Raw genomic sequence first — 8904 nt, forward strand, 5'->3', positions numbered from 1 at the left:
GAGTAAATTTTCTGAGATGATCATTCAAGGAAAGATTTTCTCAATGATATGTGAATCCCAAATAAGAAATGTGCTCTGAGAACAAATGAATCTCTTAAAAAAAACAGTGAATTAAATTCAACATCTCTCCAACCTTGCTGATAAAAAATGGTTTAAAAGAAAAAATCCGAGTCCAATTTTCTGAGAAGGAAAGATTCATCGATTTTCTCACCCTCCACCCTCCTCAATGGAATCATTCTATAAGAAATTCATAACCTTGCTCTCTCCCATTAAAAAAAAATCCAAAATCCAGCCAGTCAAATTTCCAGCCAGTCAAATTTTCGAAATGGTGAATCATTCGATTTTTCTAACAATATAATATTTGGAATGGTTATTCTTCTACAAGAACCTAGAATAAAAATTCAGCAGGCATTCGAGGAACATTATACTACATACTGTATTTTTGAATATGTAAAATAAAAAATAATTATTTGATTACATTTATTTTTCTAGCAATATAATATTTGGAATGGTTATTCTTACTTATACCTTATCTACACCAGAACCTAGAATAAAAATTCAGCTGGCAGCCGTAGCGTTATCTTTCTTTAACATGTATAAAAAATTCTGGTCCATCCATAAAAGAAACTCACAACTTTGTATTGCATTCATAAATTATACATATACTTTATCTAGAATAAAAATTCAGCAGGCATTCGAGGAACATTAAACTACATACTGTATTTTTTAATATGTCTGTAAATTTATTAAAAAAAGCGTTATCTTTAACATATAAAAAATTCTGGTCCATCCACCTTTATAAAAGAAACTCACAACTTTGTATTGCATTCATAATATAACTATATACATTGGCATTCATAATATAACCATATACATACATAAATCAGAAATCAAGTCCAAAATTGTAAATTGTTGCTTGGTCGATGGGTTATTCTGATTTGTTCAATTTCATTCCCTATTCATAAATCAGGTCCAAAATTGTTGTCTACTTCAGATGCTGTGGGTATCCAAATTGTTGTTGCTGGGTGATGGGTTATTCTGTATAAAAATATAAATCACATATAAATTTTCTAGTTTTGATGGATGATGTAAATATAAATTACACTGGGGAACACACTTTCGGTTGCATGAGTTCTGACACTTGATTCTGGTAGATTTGAGGTCACAGATTCTGAAAATGGCATTCGTTTGTGCAGATCAGGTCTAGATTCAGCAATCAGGCCTGTGCCCCATTCAGATGATGTTCCAAAGCCTATCTTCACTCAACTTGCTTCCGTTGAATCTGACAGTGAATATGACACTGAGGTCACAGAGGAGTCAACTAACAGAAATAGTGACTCAGATTTTGCAGGCATATCAACAGAACCGCAAACATTTAGCCAAGCAGAACTCAATGACTTAGTTCGAGATCTGGGTCTGTCTAAAAAGCTGTCAGAATTGTTGGCTTCACGGTTAAAAGATAAAAACTTGCTGAAAATAGACACAAAGGTAACATTCTTTCGCAACAGAGAAAAGAACCTCTTACAGTTCTTTGATTCTAAATTTGACTTCGTCTACTGTTGTGATATTTCTGGATTAGTCACCGCGATGGGAGCTCCAGGTTATGATCCGAAAGAGTGGCGCCTCTTTATAGATAGCTCTAAGCGGAGTCTGAAGTGTGTTTTATTACATATAGGCAACATCTTTGGCGCAATACCCATAGGACACTCAGTACACCTGAAAGAAAAATATGAACACATCAAAACGGTTTTGGAGCTACTCAAATATGAAGAACACAAATGGATCATCTGTGTTGATCTAAAAATGGTCAATTTTTTGCTAGGACAGCAAGGTGGGTATACAAAATTTCCTTGCTTTATCTGCCTCTGGGACAGCAGAGCCAAAGACAGACACTGGATTCAGAAGGAATGGCCAGTTAGGGAAAGCCTCAATGTTGGGGAAAAGAACATCATTTATGAACCCCTAGTGGAACGTGAAAAAATTGTTTTCCCGCCCCTTCACATCAAGCTGGGCCTTATGAAACAGTTTGTCAAGGCGCTCGATACTGACAGTGACTGTTTTAAGTATCTGTGTGAAGTGTTCCCTGGTTTAACGCTAGAAAAACTCAAAGCAGGTATTTTCGACGGCCCTCAAATTAGGACGCTGATTAAAGACCAAGCCTTCACTCAATCCATGACTGATGTTGAGAGAAATGCATGGGGAGCATTCGTTTCTGTTGTAAGGAACTTTCTTGGAAACAGGAAATCAGAGGACTATAAAAAGCTCGTTGAATCTTTGATGGAAAGTTTCCATGTGTTAGGTTGCAACATGAGCATTAAGATGCATTTCCTGAACAGTCATCTTGAACTGTTTCCGGCAAACTTGGGGGACGTGAGTGATGAGCAAGGTGAACGCTTTCACCAGGATATCAAAGTCATGGAAGACAGGTATCAAGGTCGCTGGGACATTCACATGATGGCGGACTATTGCTGGAGCATTCAGCGAGACTGCACTGAGAGGCGATATTCAAGACAGTCCATTAAACGCAAGTTTGTGCCTGAATAAATCTGGCATAGTTCACAAAAGCAACTGATGAATCCAAAATATGCTTGTCAAGGTAAATAAAAGTAATTAAAAATTAATTCTACGTGTTTGGTAATTCCTCTCTGTGTGCTGGTTTAGATTTTTAGCAGTAGTATATGGTAGTCTAACTATATATAGTAGTAAATGGTAGGTAACTCACCGCAACAAAACTAGACCTGATAGAAAAAAACCGGTGCCATATTTGAAATCAGTGACCTCAATTTACCCAGAAACAGGTCTCAAAATGTATGCAACTGACAAAAAGTTGAATTTTGTTCCCCAGTGTTATCAATGAATCTGTGTACAAACATATCACGTCACCCACACTCTTCCTGACGTAAAAAAAAAAAACTTACCCTACACTGATGTCTCCTTAAGCTTCCCGGCCAACTGAATTCCTTATTACATATATTACACTTGAATGTTTTTTCATAATTTTTCGTTATATGAGTGTTAATGTGATATTTTAAGTTCTTTTTGTTGATCATCTTGTCGCATATATTACAGCGAATATGAATCTGATTGTCGGTATTCAGAGAGTCGTGTGTGGCCATGTGGGTAATCAAACTATTTTCCCGACAAAATACCCTTATTATATCTCACAATTAAAGGGTTTCTCCTCGACAAGAGAGAACATATGTTTGTAGAGCGGAAATTTTTTCGTGAAATTCTTGCTGTAGCATATATTGCAGCTATAGTTTCTGAAGTGCTGGATCCGGTGTTTGGCAAGGCTGTTCTTAGTATATAATCGCTTGTCACATAACTCGCATTTAAATTTTTTTTCTGAACTATGGAGAAACTGATGGTCGCGAAGGTTGCTTGACCTACTTAATTTCTTGCCACATATATTACTGTAATGATCATGATAATAGCTAACCTGAAAACCTTAAGGATTCATATTACGCTCAAACGTCCACAAAACCTTCTGAGTCCCCCAGTGGAAACGTCCCCCGTTTTCTCTGTTTCCCCCGTCTTTGTCTTATGGGAACTTGGAATATAATCCACGGATTCAGTAGCAGACGCTGTATGCTGGGACCTGTTGCCATCCCACCGCTGCCACCATTTATGAGGGCCTGAACTGCCACCATTTATGAGGGCCTGAACTTCCACCATTTATGAGGGCCACTACTGCCACCATTTATGAGGGCTTGAACTGCCACCATTTGTGAGGGCCTCTGTGTGTCAGTAACAATTCCTTTTACTCTTATACTTATTACCATTGGTAGCGTGACGATAGGAGGCTCGTGGGTAGGTGTAATGATAGTATCAAGCAATAGGGACGAAATAACGGTAAATACTGTAGGTAAATAATAGACACAATTATACAAATACAAAGTTTATTTAAACATGAATATGAAATTAGAAGAAAGAATTTATTTGTACCAACAGACGAAATCTAGTACTAGGCCCTCAGGCTCAACATACTCACACCATTACTGGGTGGACATATTCATTAACACTTCCAACCCTACTGGGTGGACATACTCAATAACACAACTACTATAGTCACTTAGCACCATAAAGACCAGGCCACTGCCACTACAACACTCAGTCGTCAGGGGTGATACTCAAGCAACAGCCATGGGGTCCAGCCACCATGGAGTACTATCCGACGAACTCTGGAGATCCCAGTGGATTAATTCCACCACACAAATAGCCCTACTGAGTTAGACACTCATCCACCAATGATGGGGGCTGGTAGTGGTGTGTGGCTTGATGATCCGGGGTCACCTCGCAGACCGAGCGTTAGGGCCAGACGAGCCAGCTATGGGGGCTATAGGTAGTCTGAAGTGTCTGACGGCCGGGTCTCACGAAGGTAACTGATCCTACTGGACCTCGGACATCTCCCCAGACATTGTGGATACAACATCCACGCTACAGACACGGCCTAGGCTGCGTTAGGGACCTGTATGGATGAAGGGACGGGCACTCACTAACCGGTGACAACAACATCACGTTTCAGGGGACGTTAAAGACGTAAATATGACTTCACTCAGAGCATATCGACTACGTTACTGTAACACTTGCACAATCAACTATTAATTGGGTCAAATCACTTAAAGAAGGGCGAATTTCATCGTCAGAGTGTACCGTAAATTAATTCATCGGAATAGGAGTAGGTGGACTCCCTGGTCTGGTTTGAGTGAGGGCGCCGCGGGCATTTCTACCGTTAGTAAGTGCCCGTCCCTTCATCCATACAGGTATGCCATTCCACTCTGTGTTGTAATTCGCCCTTCTTTAAGTGATTTGACCCAATTAATAGTTGATTGTGCAAGTGTTACAGTAACGTAGTCGATATGCTCTGAGTGAAGTCATATTTACGTCTTTAACATCCCCTGAAACGTGATGTTGTTGTCACCGGTTAGTGAGTGCCCGTCCCTTCATCCATACAGGTCCCTAACGCAGCCTAGGCCGTGTCTGTAGCGTGGATGTTGTATCCACAATGTCTGGGGAGATGTCCGAGGTCCAGTAGGATCAGTTACCTTCGTGAGACCCGGCCGTCAGACACTTCAGACTACCTATAGCCCCCATAGCTGGCTCGTCTGGCCCTAACGCTCGGTCTGCGAGGTGACCCCGGATCACCAAGCCACCCACCACTACCAGCCCCCATCATTGGTGGATGAGTGTCTAACTCAGTAGGGCTATTTGTGTGGTGGAATTAATCCACTGGGATCTCCAGAGTTCGTCGGATAGTACTCCATGGTGGCTGGACCCCATGGCTGTTGCTTGAGTATCACCCTGACGACTGAGTGTTGTAGTGGCAGTGGCCCTGGTCTTTATGGTGCTAAGTGACTATAATAGTTGTGTTATTGAGTATGTCCACCCAGTAGGGTTGGAAGTGTTAATGAATATGTCCACCCAGTAATGGTGTGAGTATGTTGAGCCTGAGGGCCTAGTACTAGATTTCGTCTGTTGGTACAAATAAATTCTTTCTTCTAATTTCATATTCATGTTTAAATAAACTTTGTATTTGTATAATTGTGTCTATTATTTACCTACAGTATTTACCGTTATTTCTTCCCTATTGCTTGATACTATCATTACACCTACCCACGAGCCTCCTATCGTCATGCTACCAATGGTAATAAGTAAAAGAGTAAAAGGAATTGTTACTGACACACAGAGGCCCTCACAAATGGTGGCAGTTCAAGCCCTCATAAATGGTGGCAGTAGTGGCCCTCATAAATGGTGGAAGTTCAGGCCCTCATAAATGGTGGCAGTTCAGGCCCTCATATTACAGTTTATAAAAGACTTCTTCGGCTGCTTACGGTGCGGCTGACTACCATAATCTTCCTGCTTCAATTGCTGATCCATAATCTACCGTTGCAGTACAAGTCAAGGTAGAGTAACTACATTTGGATCGGTGGAGCTGGGTGTTTCCACTTCGGTCGAGCTGGGTGTTTCCACTTCGGTCGAGCTGGGTGTTTCCACTTCGGTCGAGCTGGGTGTTTCCACTTCGGTCGAGCTGGGTGTTTCCACTTACAACTTTTTGGGTGGGCTTGGTCATATAGGCTACGGAGGCACAGGTACACACACACACACACACACACCACACACACACGAGGTGGATGGGTTGACGAGACCCTTGAGGGCGGAGCACTGATGAGAGAGCCGCCCTCTGAGTCCCAGTTTTTGAATAAATAATAGTTTTCAAAATTATAACTACTCCAGGGACAACATTTCCCAGTTCTGCGTTTTAATATGAGTTGGAGTTATTTTTTTTCTAAGCTGTGGAGTAACTGATGGTTGCGAAGGCTTTTCTGTTATGGTGGGCTTGGTACCATATCTTACAGCTTACAGGGACAACATTTCCAAGTTGTGCGTTTTAATATGAGTTACAAGCTTTTCCATCGTCCTCAACTCTGATGGTAATGTTATAACGTCCAATTCAAGGTTAGGTGGTAGGTGGTTATGGGATATTGATTGTTGTTTTTTTAATATTTCTATTTTACTGTTGCAGTCGCTACATTCCCAGCTTGTTGATGTTGAAGATGATCTACTATATATATAGCCTTGTGTGCATATACCATTTTTGCCTGCCACCTTATATATTATTTCTCCACTTTCAATACTGATTATAAAATCTAGCATATAATATTCGGACTTGGGTATTTCGAAGTCTGAATTGTCAGAAGGAAAGAGAAAGTAGAAATAAATATTCTCTTCTTTCTCTTTCAACTCAGCATCAGGTAGCTCTTTAAACTCAATTACGTAGCTTCTTCTCTTCTCTTCTAACTCAGTATCAGGTAGCTTCTCTTCTTTTTCTTTAAACTCAGCATCTAAAAACAGCAACTTAGCTTTCAACTCAGCCAACTCAGCATCAGGTAGCTTCTTCTCTTCTTCTTTCTCTTTCAACTCAGCATCAGGTAGCTTATTATCAAAGGGTTGACTACCATAATTGTACCACCAATAGGTGTGAGAAGTAAAGTAATCTGCAAGGAGTTGTCATGTAACTATGTAATGTGAGTAGGGCCAAGGAACTGGTCCTGCTATGTAATGCAATGTAACACCAGTAAGGTTATGTGCAGTAAGAGTATAATTCTGAGTAATTGCAGTTGAGTAAAGCCAAGGAGTTGTATGTTAGTAATATCTTTTTCCCTTTGATTTCATATTAATAAACCTGTTCTTAGGGTATTTTAGGAGTACTCATTTTCCCCACAGGATTTCACCTTTATTTCCGTCCAAGCTACTTGATATCGGAATTACAATACCCATGTGCCTAGACCCTCGACATGCTACCAAAACTAAGGCTATGCAGTAACCACTGAAGTAAGTAGAAAGAACAATTGAAAAAACTAAGACAGTTGAAGTATGAGTAAGATAAGGGTGGCAGTGTGAAGGAGAACCGCCGCTTATACATACAGGGTCCATGAAAACGGAACCTCACAAGGAGGCATCCTCAGTCCAATGCTGTTCAATGTCCTAATGAAAAATCTAGTCAGACTTCCTTTCAGACAAACAGCCAAGCTCCTCTGCTATGCAGACAACTTACAGCTCATAGTAAGAGGAGCAAACAGACTAGCCAACACACAACACACACTCCAACTTATAGAAGAGAAGTGCAACAGACTTGGACTCATGATAAATCCAGCCAAGTCGAAAGCGATGGCCATCTGCACAGGCACACCAGACATGATGCTCTCCATACAAAACACGCCGGTAGTCTGGACCAACACCCGCCAGTGTCTTGGAATCTGGTTCGACCAGAAACTCACTTTCAAGCCGCAACTCGAGTATCTCAGGCACAGGACGAAGAGCAGACACAATATAATGAGGTCGCTCACCAGCACAACCGCAGGAGCAAACATACACGTGCTCAAAGCCTACGACACGGCCGCCATCAGATCGCTGGTAGATTACAGTGCTCCAGCACCCATTGGACTGAGAGAAGACCAGATAGCTAAGCTAGAAGTTATCCAAAATAATGCTCTCAGGACCATGCTCGGAGCACCCATGTGGACCAGAAATTGCAATTTGCAAATGGAAACTGAACTACCACCCCTGGCAGTACGAGTCAAGCAGGTGACAGCCAGTCTCCTCGCCAAAATCTGTAGATCAGATAAGCCCACAGCTGCCAAAACGCGAATCAATGCCTCCCTCCACCTCGACCACAGAGTGCGAGGGGCCACCTGGTCGCATGAGGCAAGTGAGGTCATCCGGAACCTGCAAGCAGAAACACTCGTCAAGAACAACCAAGACACACGAGACAGGGATTATGTAGTTCCTCCACCATGGAGCCCTCCACCAGCCACATTCAAAATTACCGAACTAGGTGATAGCAAAGCCAACCTCCAGAAGGAGGACCTCAAAAGAATAACTCAGGAAGCCATAGCCACCGAGACACCGGCTGATGCAGCATCATACTTCACAGACGGCTCGGTGGACCCAAAACATCATAGATCCGGAGCGGCCTTCTACACCCAAGGTCAGACCCTCCTATGGAGACTTTCTAATGACTGCTCCACCCTACAAACAGATTTGGTAGTAATCTCAAAGGTCCTACAACATGCTGCAACACAACATAGCAAGTCCATCATAATTCACACGGACTCGAAAACGGTCATGCAAGCGCTGCAACACAGTCAACCAAGAGACAACATCCACATCATAACCTCGATCCTCACACAGCTACAGGACTTCCAAAGACAAAATCGCCCAGTCGTCTTACACTAGATTTCCAGTCATGTAGGGATTGGGGGAAACGACGTGGCAGACAAAGCAGCCAAGGCAGCCACACGTTCTAGAAGCGTACACATTCAAGTTCCAGCAAGCGTGCAACAGATCAAGAACCTCAGAAAGACTACCAAGTTCCACATCCAAAAGAGCTTCCTTCACGCATTC

This window comes from Homarus americanus, unplaced genomic scaffold, assembly GCF_018991925.1.
Source record: "Homarus americanus isolate GMGI-L3 unplaced genomic scaffold, GMGI_Hamer_2.0 scaffold32, whole genome shotgun sequence".
NCBI classification, from domain to species: domain Eukaryota; kingdom Metazoa; phylum Arthropoda; class Malacostraca; order Decapoda; family Nephropidae; genus Homarus; species Homarus americanus.